Source organism: Camelus ferus, chromosome 11 (assembly GCF_009834535.1).
Source record: "Camelus ferus isolate YT-003-E chromosome 11, BCGSAC_Cfer_1.0, whole genome shotgun sequence".
Lineage (NCBI taxonomy): Eukaryota > Metazoa > Chordata > Mammalia > Artiodactyla > Camelidae > Camelus > Camelus ferus.
In genome coordinates, this window is record NC_045706.1 from 72576172 (window position 1) to 72595433 (window position 19262).

At 41.3% G+C, this 19262-nt stretch overlaps 1 protein-coding gene and 1 non-coding gene across 2 annotated transcripts in view; both read right to left on the minus strand.

Moving 5' to 3' along the window:
• The window catches only part of LOC102510773 (formin-2), a 286001-nt gene that overhangs the window by 94430 nt on the left and 172309 nt on the right, over positions 1 to 19262 (minus strand).
• Positions 16401 to 16472, minus strand: TRNAA-AGC. Its single transcript has one exon. It is a non-coding gene; the product is annotated as a tRNA-Ala (tRNA).

Consider the following 19262-nt stretch of genomic DNA (forward strand, 5'->3'; position numbering starts at 1 on the left):
GTGTATGTCTGTGACCAGTATGATTCATGGTACAGTCAGCCCTCTGTTTCTGTGGGGTCTGCATTTGTGGATTCAAGCAAACACAGATCCAAAGTATTCAGGACAAACATTTCCATAAAGCTCCAAAAAGCAAACTTGAATTTTCTGTGTTCCAGCAACAATTTACACAGCATTTACGTTGTATTAGAAATTATAAGTAATCAAGAGGTGATTTAAAGTATATAGGAAATGGAATACTACTCAGCCATAAAAAAGAATAAAATAATGCCACTTGCAGCAACATGGATGGACCTAAGAGATTGTCATTATAAGTGAAGTAAACCAGAAAGAGAAATACCATATGGTATCACTCATATGTGGAATTTTGAAAAAAAAGGACACTATGAACTCATCTACAAAACAGAAACAGACTTGCAGACATAGTAAACAATCTTATGGTTACCAGAGAAAAAGGAGTAGAAAGGGATAAACTTAGGAGTTTGAGATTTACAAATATTAGCCACTATATATAAAAATAGATTTTAAAAAAGTGGCTGTCCAAAATACAGAAATATAGTTCTGCTGGCACCTTTTAACCATGCCTTCACCAGTGTGTAACCTTATTAAACTATTTGTGTCTTTTTAAATCTAATAGATTAAAATGTATGTTATCTTAATGCATTCCCCAGGTTATTAAACATCATTCATCTTTATTGGCCATTTGTTTTATTTATAATCATCATCAGTTTTTTCTATTTCTTACTGATATGTAGGCATTTAAATATATTTGCATATTAATCCTTCATCTGTTACATATTAGTTTGTTGCTTATCTTTTAGTTTATAAATAAACTTTAAATGTATACACAAAAAACAGTAACATACACAGGAGGATGTGTGTGGGTTATATGCAAAAAATGCACAATTTTATTTAAAGGATTGAGCATCTGGGGATTTTGGTAGCAATCCCCTGCAGATACCGAGGGATGACAGTATATAGTTAGCAGTCAGTAAATTATTTTTAAGTACTGAAAAATTAAATCAGTAATTTAATAGGAAAAATGAAGGCCTCCATGTCCTGGGAAAAGAGAGAGATAAAGAGGAGGAAAGACAATGACCAGACAATCAAAATAAGAAATACTGAGGACATAATGATATACAGATAATACCAACAGTTTATCATCGTCCTAAGAGTATAATGAGGGTCCTTATGAGGTAATTTGAATCCCAAATAGGTAACTATGCATGCATGAGACAGAGCCAGTCATGTCAAACGCTAGGATATAAATAGGTAGATGAAGAAGTAAGAAGGCGGTGCCCAGCACGGGTACGAATTCACTTGTCTATACATTCATTCTACAACACTCTCGTGTATCTCTCATTCATCTCTTATGCAGCAATACTTATGTGTAGGAAGGTACAAGAAGTGGAACTAAAACATAATAGGTTTTTAAGCAACGTTAATCAAATCTGCAAGATTCTGCTCTTCATTGCTACAGCAAGACCAACTGTTTCTTCCTGCCCAACATCTCAGCTTTCTCATTGCAAAACGTGGGATCAAGCAAAAGTCAGTTATTTTCTACCTGTTAAAGCCCCAACTTCTCACTCTTATCAGCAACCATCAACTATGTCAAACTAGTGCTACAAATCTGTACCAGAACCTAGAGGTCATCTGGAAAATTCTGGCTTTCACCTCCAAAGGGAATTTGGTCTCAAGTACTCTTCTCTGGTTCTTCTTTACAAAGGATGAATTTTAGGGATTATTCATCCACCCATTCAATCAAAGGCTGACTGTTTACCAGGCATTATACTAGGCACTGGAGATAAAAAGATAAATGCTGGGCTTCCGATTTCCAGCAAAATTCCACCTCACAACACACCCAGTCGCTCCTAACACCACTCTCATTTGTTTAAACCTTCTACAGTGATCTTCCACTGCTTTTTAAAACCGCATATAGCCCTCTGTGAGGGGGTGCTGGTGATCTCACTGGCATGCCAGTGGTGATGAGAGTTACTTATTGAATAGGGTCATTTTTCCTTATGGCCAAAGCTATGTGCACAGTAACTACACACTAACACAGCAATTAACAACGTAAAGGAGCTTCCAAGTTCCAAACGTTCAAGTAACAACCCTTTCCTCTCCAGCTCTCGCTCACATACCTCCCAAGGTTACATCATTCCAGTCTCCAGCACAGGGGTTATCTTTCAGTTACTTCCTTTCTTTTACTGTACGCCCCTTCCCACCCCCACCCCAGTTACCTGCAGATTTCTTCCAGAATATCCTTTTCTCAAGGCTTCCTGTTTGCCTACACATGAAGTAGATCCCTTGCTGCTAAGTTGCAGGCCTTCACCGGTTACTGAAGATTCATCCCACCCAACACCCAGACACACCAGTCACCCACCACGGGCCGGAGGGGACCCCGGTCCCTGGTGCCACGCCTGCTTTCACAAATACTCTGGCCTCCACAACCCTAAGCCCACAACCCCCTGAAGCTGGACCCTGCTATTTCAACGCCTGAGAAAAACTGTACCTTTGACAGAGAGGAGGCTGGGGAGCAGGGGTGGAGAGGGAGAGGAGGATGCTGAGAGGGCCGGGTGCACAGTTGCGTGGCCGAGTCTGTTAAGGGCACCCAGCAAGTGTGTCTGTTCCAGAGAAGGCGAACTTGGATTCCCGAGAGTCAGTAAGAATAGCTGCATGGTCCATCTACCTTGGAGACTCACGGTGCCAGACAAATGCTCTTAGAAGTCATGTTGTTGAAGAACACTTCATTTTAACAGTGACCCCCATACTTAGTCAACCATGAAACATGTTTGTGTGTGAGAGAGAGAAAAAGAGAAAGACAGAAACACAGAGACAGAGAGAGAACGTGACAGTAACACTCCCAAGGACCCAGTGCTCTAAGGGACACGGGTGAAAACACTGTGCCAGGCCAGCCTTTTACCGGTTCCTTAATTCAGTTTCTACCATTTTCATAGTATTTCTATTCTGAATCTAATCTTTACATCTTTGCCTCTCTCCTCAAACACCACCATGCCTGTCACTCTTAGGCTTGCCTCCTAACATGAATGTCCCCTTTGATTATAATCTTATACTCTCTTTTCTGGATTCCCTCCCACCCCTCTGCCAACTCCTCAATCCTCACTGCCTGGTCTGCCTGATCACCACTTGATGGGTGCCTTCAGCCCGCTGCCATTACAAGCCCTTGTTTTCCCTCCACGTCCACACAGGCAACTACTTTCTCAACATTTTCACCTGGATATTTCAGAAGCATCTCGACCAAACAGAAGTCTAAAAATAAACTCACGTTTTCTCCCCCTAAACATTCAGTGATCCTGGTTACTGGACACTGGAAACTAGTCGCCCAGCCAGAAAGTCATCCAAACATCTCTGTGTCTGATGCGTCACAGAGTCTCAGATTCACTTATTTCCCTCCACTTCCACGGCCACCATCCTCGGCCAAACTACCAGCTCTCTCAATTCAACTACCCCGATACTGGGCCTGGTCTCCCCATAACCATCCGTGGCTCTCTCTAATGTAAGTCCTACATGGCACTCAGTGCTATTTTTTTAAGGATGTGGATCAGAACGTGTACTCTATGTCACTCTACTTACGACTCAGTAACAGCTAACCAGCACTCCTGGAATAACACCCTAGACCTTGGGTGCCTACGAAGCCCACACGGCTCGCCTTCCTCTGCCTCCCATCTCAGGTATTGCTCCCACCGGCTGAACACATGGTTCTCGGTGGCTTTCCTTCAGTTCCACAAACATTTCACATAAATGCCGTGCCTTGTGTCTAGAACATTCCCCACACTTCTCAGCTTCCACAGAACCCACTAGCTCCTTGTTTCAGCTCCCACCTCTCTGCTTTGGGGAGGCCCCCTTAACTGCCTCATCCCTGCAGAATCCTCCAGGCAATACAACCCCGCTGGGCAGACGCACTTCCCCCTCACAGCACACACCCCAGCTGCACATGAACACGCAAGGCCTGACTCCCACATTCGAAGGAAAGCTCCATGAGCACAAGGATAGTCTATTCTGTCATCACTGTGACCAGAGCACATGTCTGAAATAAAGCAGACGTTTAACAAATGTCTGATGAAATAAAAAATGCCTGGAGTTTATTATATACAGATTCCTTCAAACTCACTTATTTCTTCCTAATGTCCTAGCTCCTCATTCAGTCTCACCCTTCCTTCTGTGTCTCTCCTTGCCTTCTGTGTCTCTCCTTTCTGCAGCAAAAACAGCAACTACCGGGAGTTGAAGTGGTGGGTGACAGTGCCAGTGCCAGCGGCCGTCTGAGTTTGAAGAGGTTAAGGTCAGCATGTTTGGTGGCGTCAGCGGTGACAGCCAGGCGTTGGGCCCCATGCCGGACGGGGGTTCAGGGGAGTGGGCCTGGTCTCAGGGAACGGTTTTCTTTCCTTTCCCCCAGGTAGTAAATCCAGCACCAGCAGCAACCTGGCTCTTTCTGTAATTTACCCGTTTATTTTTCCCGTTTATTTCTCCCTCTCTTCAGTCCTTTCTTCTTTCCTCCCTAAACCTCACGCTCCTTTCTCCCCCAGCCAGCTACTTCCCTGAATCCCTTCACAACCCTCTCTCTACCTCTCAAGCACAGTATCTTGAAGGCACACTGACTTCTTTCCTCACCTTTTGTTTGGTGTTTGAATCCCTGCAATCTGGCTTTTGTTCTTGTTTAGATCACTCTCACTAAGCCCAAAAATGTTCCTCTTACAGCCAAGAATCTCATCTGTAGATAAAACAAGGGCTCATGTCTCCCGAGCCCTTGGTAACAGTCAGGCGCCCTGCAACTTCCTCTACGTGCATAATGGCACAGACACAGGCACTAGCACCTACAGCATCATCCCCGTTTGTATGATGAGAAAGCTGAGTCTCAAGTCTCGACCAATAAGCACAGGGGCCAAGGTTCAAACAAAGCTGGAGTGGCTCCCAAGCCCTCATCCACCATCTCCTGCTGTCGATGGCCCTACGCTGAGGTCTCTTCACAAAGCTCTACTGAGTCTAGACCGCCTCCTGAAGCGGCCCAGGTCCTTAAAAACCAACATGGGGCCAAGATGAAGTCACTCCATTGCTTGTCAGTCCTTCTTGTGACAAAAAATCCTGGCACTAAGACCACAAACACATACAGGAAAGCTATGAAAGATGGAGGGAAGGCTGACTGGCCAGAAAGCTGACAACGTGAGGAATGGTGAAGCTCCCTGGGTTTTCTTTCCCCTTCATCCCTGATGTGCTGGAGAAGCCTGGACCTGGAACCACCAGAAGATAAGGGTTGTATATAGTCTGCCCCCTCCCTCTAGTCAAGGGACAGGGGAAGGGATGTCTGGCAGAAAAAACCTTGTTCTTAATATTGGCCCTACTCCAGCCACAACCAAAAGAAAAACTGACCCCTTGTGGAATCAGTGTGGCCAAGTGCAGCACTGGAGCTGCAGGCTGACCTGGCAGCGGAGAGGTAAAGGTGGCGAGTGGGAGGAGTGCTGCTCAGCAAGCTGCCTCCCCCAACCTCCACCCTGCAGGGTCTGGGGGGCCAGCAGGCACTTCCTCCCCCTCAGCAGCAACGAGGCAGAACGAGGTGGCTCAGAGTGGTGACACTGAGCACTGCCATCTCACTAGGACATGGGCAAAGGACAGAGATTTTTTTTCACCAAAGAGAATATACAGAAGACAAACACATGAAAAGATGGTCATTTGCCATTAGGAAATTGCAAATTAAAATCATAATGAGATATTACTATACACCTATTAGAACGGCTAGAATTTTTAAAAAATGGTGACAATACCAAGGATGCAGCAAAATTAGATCTCTCATATATTGCTTCTGAGAATGTTAAAATGGTATAGACGTTATTGAAAATAGTTTGGCAGCTTCTTAAATATACATTTACTATACAACACAACAAATACAATGTTGGGCATTTGTCACAAAGACACAAAAACATATCCACACAAAAAATTAATATATATGAACATTCGTAAGTTTTATTTGTAATAGCCAAAACCTCAGCATAACGCACATGTCCCTCAATGTATGGAACAAATTTTGGTGCATTCATACCACGGAACACTACTACTCAGCAATGGAAAGAAATGAACTTTTGATACACTCAACAATTGGATGGATCTCAAGGGAATTAATTATACTGTGTGAAAAAAGCCAGTATCAAAAAGTTAATTACTATACAACTCCATTTATTTAACACTCTCAAAAATGACAACTACAGACATGGAAAACAGATTAGTGACTGCCAGGGGTTAGGAATGGGAAAAGGGAAAGAGTGTGAGAGATTTTGCAGAGGTGGAACAATTCTGTATCTTAACTGTAGTGATGGTTACACAAATCAACACACAATAAAACTGCATGGAAACATACACACATACAGGCATGCGTGTGCACGCACACACACACGTGTGCAGGTGAAACCAGCAAAACTGCAAAAAGGTCTATGGATCATACCAATCTCAATATCCAGATTTTAACACTGTACTACACTTTTGTAAGTGCTACCATTCAGGAAAACTGGGTGAAGGCTACGTAAGACCTCAGTGAACTAGTTATGCTATAATTATTTCAAAATAAAAACTTAAAAGAAAAAAATCAACATGGCCCATTGATCATCTGTTCCTTTATGTCCCCAAAGTTCATCCTCTGAATACCCAACCTTGGTTTATGGCCATCTAGTCCGAACACCCAAGAACGAGGTCCACTTCTAGTCTCTTCCCTCCGCATCCAGTTAGGCGACACTTCCTATCTAGGTCAGCCCTGAAGAAAAATCTCAGAAGCAGATTGCTCCCTCTCCAATCTCACTGCCACTCCAGAACGCTAAGACCACATCTGTCCCTGTCAGTCTCAACCCCTACGCAAATCTCATTCCAAGGTCTTCTATGTTATTACCTTCCTCCAACAGAGGATTCCTCACCCCAAATACATTATAGCTTTCCACATCTATGCCTTTGATCAAACTGCTCCACCTGCTCTGAAAGTCTCTCATCTCCTCTCTTACGTTTATAAGGACATTTAAGAACAGCCCCAAATATTGCCTCACCATGAAGATTACCCCATGTCCCCCAAGATCAAGAAATTGTTGCCTCTTCAGCAAATAATCCTGTTCTTTCCATAGAACTCTATCATCACATTAGGCTCCAAATATTTAGTTACATATTTGACAGCCATCATCGGATCTGGCAAACATCCATCTTTGGTTTCTTTCATTTCATCTGAATAAAAAATATGCATGTTGGGTACATTATGAATGAAATAGCCTTAGTTGTGTTGGACTGGGGATTTCTCAGCAATTTTAAGGGGAAAAGTTTCTGCATTATTAACTGACCTCTTAAAATATACTTTCCCCACATTATACAATCAAGAGTCTATGGGTATACCAAAACCAGGCAAAGACACCACCAAAAAAGAGAATTACAGGCCAATATCACTGATGAACATAGACGCCCAAATCATCACCAAAATATTAGCAAATAGAATCCAACAACACATAAAAAAGATTATACATCATGACCAAGTGGGGTTCATCCCAGGGATACAAGGGTGGTTCAACATACGCAAATCAATGCACTACATCAGATCAACAAGAGAAAGGACAAAAACCACATGATCATCTCAATCGATGCAGAAAAAGCTTTTGATAAAATTCAACACCCATTTGTGATAAAAACTCTCGCCAAAGTGGGTATAGAGGGAACATATCTCAACATAATAAAAGCTATATATGACAAACCCACAGCCAGCATAGTACTCAACGGGGAAAAACTCAAAAGCTTCCCACTAAAATCTGGGACAAGACAAGGCTGCCCACTATCACCACTCCTATTCAACATAGTCCTGGAAGTCCTAGACACAGCTATCAGGCAAAAGAGAGAAATAAAAGGGATCCAAATTGGAAAAGAAGAGGTAAAAGTGTCACTATATGCCAATGACATGTTACTATATATAGAAAACCCTAAAAGGTCCACCCCAAAACTACTTGAGCTGATTGAAGAATTCAAGCAAGGTAGCAGGTTACAAGATTAACGTTCAAAAATCAGTGGCATTTCTTTACACTAACAATAATCAACAGAAAAAGAAAGTAAAGAAATAATCCCCTTTAAAATAGCACCCAAAGTAATAAAATACCTGGGAATAAATCTAACCAAGGAGGTGAAAGAATTATACACAGAAAACTATAAACCATTGATGAAGGAAATTAAAGACTTTAAAAAATGGAAAGATACCCCATGCTCTTGGATTGGAAGAATCAATATTGCTTAAAATGGTCACACTGCCCAAGGCAATCTACAGATTTAATGCAATCCCTATTCAAACTACCCAGGACATATTTCACAGAACCAGAACAAATCATAACAAAATTTATATGGAACCACAAAAGACCTAGAATTGCCAAAGCATTACTGAAGAGAAGGAAAGAGGCTGGAAGAATAACTCTCCCAGACTTCAGACAATACTATAGAGCTACAGTCATCAAGACAGCATGGTATTGGTACAGAAACAGACATATAGACCAATGGAACAGAACAGAGAGCCCAGAAATGAACCCACAAACTTTTGGTCAACTATCTTTGACAAAGGAGGCAAGAATATACAATGGAATAAAGACAGTCCCTTCAGCAAATGATGTTGGGAAAACTGGACAAGCAGCATGTAAAACAATGAAGCTAGAACACTCCCTTACACCATACACAAAAATCAACTCAAAATGGATCAAAGACTTAAACATAAGACAAGATACAATTAACTTCCTAGAAGAAAACATAGGCAACACATTATCTGACATACATCTCAAATTTTCTCCTAGAAGAAATAAAAGCAAGAATAAACAAATGGGACCTAATGAAACTTACATGCTTCTGCACAGCAAAGGAAACCATAAGTAAAACAAAAAGACAACCTATGGAATGGGAGAAAATCTTTGCAAATGAAACCGACAAAGGCTTATCTCCAGAATATATAAGCAGCTCATATGACTTAATAAGAAACAACCAAACAACCCAATCCAAAGATGGGCAAAGACCTGAACAAGCAATTCTCCAAGGAAGACATACAAATTATCAATAAGCACACGAAAAAATGCTCAGTATCACTAATTATCAGAGAAATGCAAATCAAAACTACAATAAGGTATCACCTCACACCAGTCAGAATGGACATCATTCAAAAATCCACAAATGACAAATGCTGGAGAGGCTGTGGAGAAAGGGGAACCCTCCTACACTGCTGGTGGGAATGCAGTTTGGTGCAGCCACTATGGAAAACAGTGTGGAGATTCCTCAAAAGACTAGAAATAGACTTACCATATGACCCAGGAATCCCACTCCTGGGCTTATATCCAGAAGGAACCCTACTTCAGGATGACACCTGAACCCCAGTGTTCATAGCAACACTATTTACAATAGCCAAGACATGGAGACAAGCCTAAATGTCCATCAACGGATGACTGGATGAAGAAAACGTGGTATATTTATACAATGGAATACTACTCAGCCATAAAAACCGACAACATAACGCCATTTACAGCAACATGGATGGATGCTCCTAGAGAATGTCATTCTAAGTGAAGTAAGCCAGAAAGAGAAAGAAAAATACGAGATCGCTCCTATGTGGAATCTAAAAAACAAAAGAAAAAAAAAAACAAAGCATAAATACAAAACAGAAATAAGACTCAGACATAAAATACAAACTTGTGGTTGCCAAGGGGGTGGAGGGTGGGAAGGGATAGACGGGATTTTAAAATTGTAGAATAGATAAACAAGATTACACTGTATAGTACAGGGAAATATACACAAGATCTTATGGTAGCTCACAGAGAAAAAAAATGTGACAATGAAAATATGTATGTCCATGTATAACTGAAAAATTGTGCTCTACACTGCAATTTGACACAACATTGTAAAATGATTATAAATCAATAAAAAATGTTTACAAAAAAGTCTACGGGTAATTTATATACCATTTGTTGACTTACATTTCCTCTAATCTTGAAAGAGATACACTTTTTATAGTCCACAGACTAATATACTGCAGTCCCACAGATCTTTCTTCCTCATGTAAAACAAACAACTGGGATACCTTTAAATGATAAGGGCTGAGAGGAATTTGCAAAACAGTGGTCAGATAGCAATCTCAAGTTTTATGTGTAAGGGCTGAATGGCTCTTCTGGGGGATCTGAAAGAAACACTTAACCATATATTGTCAAATCACTGTATATTGGTGAGTAAACAAATTCAGAGCCAAATACACATCTGGAATCATTCAACTCCCAAAATAAACTTTCAAGTGAAAAAAAAAAAAGCACAATCTGAAAGTTGAGAACCATGTTTTATTTGGGGACCTTGCTGAGGCCATATTCTGGGAAGACAGCCTGTCACATAGCTCTGAGGAACAATTCCAAAGAGGTAAGAGAGGAGCCAGCATACACAGGAGTTTTTGCTGGAAAAAAACATGTAGTTGAACATCAAAGGATTACTGCTAATTACAAACAGCAGACCTCTCAAGTTAATGATGCTAGTGCTTTTCTATATATGGGGAGATGCAAGAGTCTGGGCTCACTGAAATTATTCCTCTGCTATGCGTCTTAACCACCCAGGGCCAGTATCCTGTTTTTCTCCATCCTGAATGTCAGGGGCAGCTGGAGCAGCTGATGGCCTGATGGTGGGCAATGGAATGGCAGGCAACATTCTTTGTTTACTGAAGTGGCAGGCAACATTTTTTTTTTTTTTTGGTCCGAAGTTCAGTGAAGGAAAACATGGTAGGACTTTTATACCCTCATGAAGAGATTTGACTATTCCTTTAATTAATTGATTTCCCAGTTAAATGTTAGTTGTTGCAATCATGGGCAACAAGGGGAGGATGATGGCCGCCTCAAGCAGAATGTCAAAGCCATCAAATGCTATTCCTGTTCATGAATAATTTCAAGTCAGGACTCAGTTTAGGTAGTAACCAAGGCTCTTAGCAGGCACCTACGACAACAACCAACACTTGCTACCATAGAAGAATCTCTACCTTAAATGACATTCACAGGCTAAACTTGAAATTCTATATAAACGACTACATTCCTTATTCTTAAATACATTCCTGCAATGTCAGCAGAATAAAGGGATTTAAAGAAGGTACAGTGAACATTTATGACACCAGGTTAAAAAAATTTATCATGGTTGTGAGACAGGAGGGAAGGAGGCAGGGCACAACCATTAAAGGCGTGTTGAGATGTGAAGTGAATTTCAAGGGACTGATACCTGTAGTGGGTCTAGCAATGTGAGACGTGGTAGGGAGTGGGGGGAGGGAGAAGATCAGGAGCAGAAAGATGGGCCCTGGAGATCTGAATACGGCCTCTCTTTACGTCCCCTTCATGGACACACAAGGGAGACAGCTGTCTGGGCATGCTGGGGAAACAGGTGAGGTCAGCCCCAGCAGCTCCACAACTGCTTTACTTGGGGTAACAGATTCTGTGATGCACCATCAGAGACTTGGCTTTCTGTCACGGTAACAAGAAAGCGAGAGCCCTTATTTCAAATGCAAATGTAAAAACTGATCCTCAAGTTAACTTTGTGAAACATCTGATCACAGTTACTCTGTCTTCCTTAAAATGTATGTCATCATTAAAATTATGATCAAAACGTCAATGTTTTTAAAAAACATTCTACCTAAGAAAATGTATCAAAGCTAGTGTTATAATTACCAGAGATAACTGCATTCATTTAGTAAATTTTTGTTTGTTTGTTTGTTTGCAGTGCTTACTGGGTTCCAAGGTGATATAATTAATGTTAAGGAAAAAAAGCAGACACAGAACTTTCATGATACTGGAGACGATAAGAGTAAAGGTAATCCTGTGTGGAATGTGTGGAAAGTCTAGGCTAAGTGCTCTGGAGGTGAGGTTGCTATGAGTCTGTGACAGGAAGATTTGTGACAGGGAAGAATGAGTGAGAAGGAAGTAAAGAGAACTGAAGGTTCAGGAACATTTACTAGGAGGAGATGGTAAGCAGAAATCTCCTGAAAGAACAGCTTTTGTCAATGCTGTTCTAGCGGTGGGACCAGGAGGCTGCCAGAAAGAGAGGCCAAGTGGCTGGAGGGCAAACAGCTGGGAGGGCTGTCCTCTAACGGGTCAGCCCTTGGATTTCACCAAGCAAATTAAAACCAGGTGTTACAGATGAAAAATGTATGTGAACATTTCTGTGTCATTTATTTCTAATGAAGCAGTGATAATCATTCTTTCATTTTCCAGGAATTCACTGGAGATAGTTTACCTAAAAGAAGCACAGCAATAAAAAAAACTAGTCAACAGAACAACAGAAAAAAGACATAAATGAATTTATCTACAAAACAGAAATAGAATCACAGACATAGAAAACAAACTTATGGTTACTGGGGGGAGGGGGTGGGAAAGGATAAATTGGGAATTCGAGATGTGCAGATGCTAACTGCTACATATAAAATAGATAAACAACAAGTTTATACTGTATAGCCTAGGGAACTATATTCAGTATCTTGTAGTAATCCATAATGAAAAAGACTATGAAAATGAATAAATGTAGGTGTATGTATGACTGAAACATTATATACACCAGAAATGACACAACATTGTAAACTGACTATACTTCAATTAAAAAAAAAATCAGTCAATACACTATGATTTGGCAGGAAATGTCACATCCTAGAGGAACAAGAAACAAATATAATTTCTGGATTTCACTAAGCCGATAGAGTCAATCTGTAAGTCATTCAAGATCTAAAGCTTTTATTTTTAATTGAAATTCACCTTAATTAAGCACATTTTGTGGTTGACAAATAGCACATGATACCACTTATATGTGAAATCTAAAATAATGGCACAAATGAGCTTATTTGCAAAACAGAAACAGACTCACAGACACAAAAAACAAACTTATGGTTACCAGAAGGGAAAGGTGAGGGAGGGAATAAGAGGGGAATTTGGGATTGGCAAATACAAGCTACTAATATAAAGTAAATAAACAACAAGGTCCTACAGTATAGCGCAGGGAACTCTATTCAGTATCTTGTAATAACCTATAATGAAAAAGAATGTGTGTGTGTCTATGTATGTATATATATATGGCTAAAACTCTATGCTGTACACCAGAAACTAACAACATTGTAAATCAACTATACTTCAATAAACAAAACAAAAAACCCAAAACATTATTCACAATCAACGTGCTTGGTATTTTAATAAAAACCACAGTAACAGCCTCACCTCTAGGACTGAAGAAAACTTCCTGTAGTAGGGGATATTTAAGCTATTCCTATAGGACTGACTATTAGAAATTTACCAGGTAGAAAAACATGGGGAAGGATATTTGAATTACAGTCATGAAAAATAAAAGGAAATGATAATAAAGAGTATGAGCTGGAAGTGAAACTACAAGCAACACTGGTGACTTCTCAGATACGGAGTTTAAGTCCAGCTGGAAACTGAGCCTCAAAATATCATCCCTGCTTGGGCTGGTTTTGTACTGTGTCAGCTGAAGGAGGCTGGAGCAGCATTTGCTACAGTTCCACTCTGATGGTTGTGGGTTAAGGCTGATCACAAGACAAACGAGCACAGATCTGGAATGCAGAAGTGAGGAGGAGGTACGACATGAGGCTCTGCAGTTGAGCTGGGTTGAGAGCTGCTGCTGCAGATCAGATATACAGCTGCTGATCTGTGTGATCACCTAATTGCCCGTGGCAGCGCCCAGGTCCGCAGCTCCTGCAGCTCCCACAGCTCCCACCGCATGATCTCCTTTAAGACCTCAAGCTCTAAATCAGGCACCAGTGCAAAGTGCTTTCTTTGGCCTCTTCTGAAATTCGCCTTTGTTGTTAGAACTTGATGGGGTGAGAAACATCTGCAAGTTTCGGTTTCTCCTTGTGAGTTCCCGTTCCTCTCTTACCTGCCCCAGCTTTTTTCCACTGCTGACTCCACTGACCTGCAGCAATTTCAGCACCCCCACCACATGCAGAGGCAACAGCTTCTCATAAGCTTCTTCACAGGCTTACCATGTAACAAGAAAAGAGCAAATCTGACTCTGTATTAGATCTGTTCCTTTGGCTTTAATCTTGTTTTCTAGGCTTAGTCTTGCTGGCTCTGTACCTTTTGTAAATGTTGCCTTTAGCCTGAGATATACAGGAGAGCCCATTCTCAAGGCTCTGGCCTTCAAGGATGTTAACACTTTTGCACTCATATAAAGATAACAAGTTGTAGAACAGAAAATAACCTTTGTTTTCTTAGAGGTTTTACAGGGACAGCATGACCTGACCCACGTGGACAGCTACAAGAACAAAGAAATCCTACACCAAGAAGTCTGTAACAATCAACCACACCCTCTCCCCTTTGCAGTATAAAAGGAGCCTGAATTCTGACTTGCGGAAGATGGTTCTCCAGGACGTTAGTCTGCAAACTTCTCAGTCTGCCGGCTTTCCAAATAAACTTGCTGTTCCTTGCCCCAGTACCCCTTTCTCCCGATTTACTGGCCTGTCGTGCAGCAAGCAGAACGAGTTTGGACTCGGTAACACCCATATTACTTAAGATCTAAAAAAAACCCCTTATACCACACCACTCAATAGTCATTTTGCTTCCCTGGTTTAACACCACGTGATACAGTGTTTCTATTATTTAAAATTTTCAAATAAGGTAACAAAATACTATTTTCTTTCTGAAGAAGTCACAAAAATCTGAGTGATTTTTGTGTGTAATTTACCAATCTGTGGAAGGAAGTAGAGAAGAAAGGCCAGAGCTCATTCTAGTTTGGGAAATAGAGTGCTTGATTATAACTAGAAGGACACCTCCATGAAAAAGACCATTTCCCTCTGAAAACAAAGCAAAGCTCATGTAGAGTAAGGCTGGAAATGCTGTGTTTATTCCGAGGTTGGTTAGTACGAACTGAGACTTCTGCGGTCAGGACTGGCTCTCTTTTCATGGGTGTGTCTCTTCACATGGATAAAATAATAAATCATGCTATTAAAAATGAGCATACTTGCAGGGATTCCAGGAACCAACTCAATAAAGCAATGAAACATGAGCGTATGGATTGAAACAGCTCTGTGGATGAAGTCAATAGTCCTCTCACACTTACGTGCAGAAGCTAATGACCAAGTGTTGCTTAAAACATGTATCAAGTAAATACCTCTAGGAAGTTATCGGGACACTTAATCCAGCTCCTTATCATTAATGTAATACGGTACCCACTTTTGAGGATGCTGTATCATGTGATATGTGTCAGATCCTTCTTCCAGATTAAAGGTTATGGTATGACAACTACTGCAGTAAGATTATTAAAACTATAAGACGTGCCTGTGAAATCCAATCCTGAGAAGCATAAATTTAAATCTCTGATTCTTTCTACCCTACCTGCTTTTCTTTTTTCTCCTTTGAATTGGATTAGAGCTGTTTAATTACAAAGGGAGATGGAATTTTTTTCCCCTTCTTTAAATTTTTTTTTCTTGAACTGAAATTCTAATATGATTCACCTCCAAGATTTGGTTTTGTCTTACTATATAAGAATTTTTTGTTTGTTTCTTGACTATGAAATAAAGGGAAAATTGAACTTATCTGAAAAGAACCCAATTCAACTGACAGTTATGTGAGGACGTATTTACAGACAAATTTCTGAATTGATGTTACATATTCGACACACTAAAGAAAAAATAAGGAATCTACCTCAACTCTTCCTCTGTCCACACACACCCCACCATAGTCTGTCAGTGTATATATAAGGAATCAGAATCAGTAGATACAATTACCCAACTGTAAATTTGAAGACATTTTACTCTCTGAACTCCATGGTAGTCAATAAATCAAAATTAACTAAAAAGAGTCTTGCTTTTAAAAACTCAGTAGGATTCACTGTAGTACCTCTGGATTCACTAGGTTTTAATTCCTCAGGAAACAGGTTTTGGGCCCCAGGATTGTGAGTTAGATTTGGAGACAGCCCCAAATTCACTCACATCTAGAAGAGAACACCCACTGCCAAACATGCCATTAGGGGAGAAAAAATGTTACATCCTCATTAAGGTTGTATAACAAGGACTTCCATCTGTTTCACAGGGTAAAACAGAACTGCTTTGAAATTGTCCAATGACATGTTAGCATCTGGCAAAAAGAAAGCTTGTATTTATAGCAAAGGATTCAGGTTGGCTATGTTTATTGTTCTCAAGGGTAAGTAGTGGAATGCCAAGTACGAGAGTTCCTTTGTTCACTGGAAACAAATACAATATTGTATGCCAACTATAATAAAAAAGAAGAAAGAAATTAATTGCTAATGAAAAGATTATTGCTTATACATTTAATAACAAAAATGGAGTTTAAAGATTAGCTGATTTTTCTAGATAAATTTTATTTATTTATTTAAAAAATGGGGGGGTTTAATTAGGTATTTATTTATTTATTTATTTATTTATTTAATGGAGGTACTGGGGATTGAACCCAGGACCTCGTGCATGCTAAGCACGCGCTCTACCACTGAGCCATACCCACCCTATGATAAAATTTAAATGTCACTTTGAATGCCATTATTAAGGCAAAATTAAGACTCTATTTAGATACGTTTCAAAAACTGTTTCAGACCTAAAATTATAGTTACAGTTATAGCAACAAAGTTTGAAAGATTTCCAAGGAGGTCCCAAGCTAAATTCAAGCATGCACAGACCGATTTTTCCTTCCTGAGGCACCTTCATACGAGCAAGACTCATGTCATATGCAGCGACAAGTTATCTGTGAATTACATGGCAAGTAAGAATAAACCTCCCCAAAAGCCTCACCCTTCCCTACTGTCCATGCCAGTTATTGCCTCTCAGCCCTCAGTTTACTCCCATGGAACCCATTCCTGAGATAATGGACAGGTCTCTTGGCATTTTGTCCTTTAACAGTGAACACACCGTTAAGCTTTACCAGTAGGAGGATGCTGGAGGAACAGAGGAGGAAGGGGCTCCTCTTCCTGATTCTGCTGTGCAAGTGTTTGCCTCTTCCTCCTGCCGCACAGCTAATCAGCAGTGTGGGTGTGTGAGGACTTCTGGGGGTCCTCGGGCCCACCATAGCCGCAGCAGCATAACAGAGGACAGAGCCCCTTGGCAGCTTTGCAGTCCTGGCCTGGGCCCCGTGACCTATTCACTCCCTGTGTGGCTACCATGCACTGCATACCTGCACCAGCCATGGCTCACCCATGCCTGGAGATTTTGTTTCCTGGGCTCTTTCAACATGGACGCTGTACACTTGGGCTCCATGCCCCATGGGGCATCCTGACACCTGCACTTCTGGCCACAAGCTGTGGCTCACCTGCTGCCGTTAAGTGTATTTTCTACTTACCAGAGACTGGGGACCTGGGTGGCTTCTCCAGCGAGATCTGCACCCCAGGAGAAAGTGCCCCCTTCCAAGTTAATCCTTGCTTGGGAACTCTCCCTCAGCCCTAGGTACCATTTGGTCATCTTTACATCCTTGTACTCTCCCATCACAGGCTAATCATACATTATAATAAACTTTCTTGTCTACAATACCCTGAGGCTTCCATCCCCCGACTGAGCCCAGACTGTTAGAACGTACAGTGCTCAGGGCCTCACATCCAATTTCTGGCCTTGAGACTGCTAGACTCCTATATCCATCTGAATGAATGAATAGGATACCTCAACCTGAACATGACATTTATTTCCCCATCCTTCACCAAACCACTTCCACTTTTCAGTTAATAGCAACCCTACTGTTCAGGCCAAAATCCTTAGGATCACCCTTGATTCCTATTTGTCACAGTCTGTATCCAAACCATCAGCAAATTCTATAGACTTATTCTTCAAAATATTTCCAGAATCCGATCATTTCTCCCCAGCTCCGCGGCTCCTACTGCAGGCCAGGCCATTGTCATCTCTCACCTCCTTAACGGTCGGTCTTACATTCCATCCTGCCTCGTCCATAAACAGCTTTCCTTCTAAAACATGACTCCTCTGATCAAAACCCTGAATTAACTTCCCATTTGACTAAAAGTAAAATTCAAAATCGTACAAAGGCCCAGGTTTTAGAGGAGATGTACTTTAAAACATCTCTGATGATCTGCAGCTGTATTCCACTCCCTCACAGTTTCCTTTGGGCCTTCCTCCTAGTCCTTGAAGACTTCAGCCTGCCTCACACGTCAGGCAGGAAATCATCCTGAAATATCCACACGGTTCCTCTTCCTCCTCTCCTGCAATTCCTACTTAAAATAGCATCTTTCAAATAAAAGTATTTTAAACTGTACACACTACCCTGGGCAATCTCCATCCTCCTGAAGGTCAACTTTGCTGGGACAGAGTATTCCTGGCTGATAGCCTTTTTATCTTTCAGCTTTTTGAGAACGTCATTCTACTCCCTCCTGGGTTATAGAGTTTCTGCGGAGAAATCTGATGGTGGTCTAATGGGGATTCCTTTGTTGGGTTCCACCCTTTTTCCCTGGCTGCCTTTAAAATTCTTTTTCATTGATTTTTGACCACTTTCATATAATGTGTCTTCAATAAGTTCTTTTTGCATTGAGGTAATTTGGACTTGTGTGTCCAGTTCCTTCCACGAGATTGGGAAGTTCTCAGATACTATTTCCTTAAATAATCTCTCTGTTTTCTCTCTCTTCTACTGGAATAATTTCCAGATTTCTATCTGTGAGCTCCCTGATTCTCAATTCCGTATGGTCTGCTCCATTTCCAGTACTTTCTAATGCATTTTTCATCGTGTTTATTGAGTTCTTCAGCTCCAGAATTTTATTTGGTGCTTTTCTAGAGTGTCAGTCTCCTTGGTAAAGCATTCCTTCTGTTCAGTAAGTTTATTCCTGAGCTCACTGAACTGCCTTTCTGAGTTTTCTTGTAGCTCACTGTGTTTCTTCATGACAGCTGTTTTGAATTCTCTTTCACTTAGATAATGCTCCGTGTCTTTAAGTTTCATTTCTGGAGAACAGTCATTTTCTTTTTGTGACACAATGTTACCATGGTTTTCCATGGTGCTTGGTAAGCTGTTCCTCTGCAGGTGCGTTTGAAGTAGAGAGCACCTTTCCTCTTGAAGTAAAGCTTTTTTAAATTTGATTCTAACAGTTAAACAGCTTAGTAATTTGAGGCCTTTCCTCCACTTTCCAGGAGGCGCTGGCAAGCACAAGGCTGTCGCTCCTCTGCCTGAGCTGCCTCCAGTTACACTTAAGGGTCAGCACTTTCCACCTCCCCAGCTCTGTCGGCGGTGCTGCCTGTGCCCGCCTGCTGCTGCCTGTGCCTTCAGTGTCCCTGGTGCCCTGCTGCTGCAGTGTCACTGGCATCGCCGCCG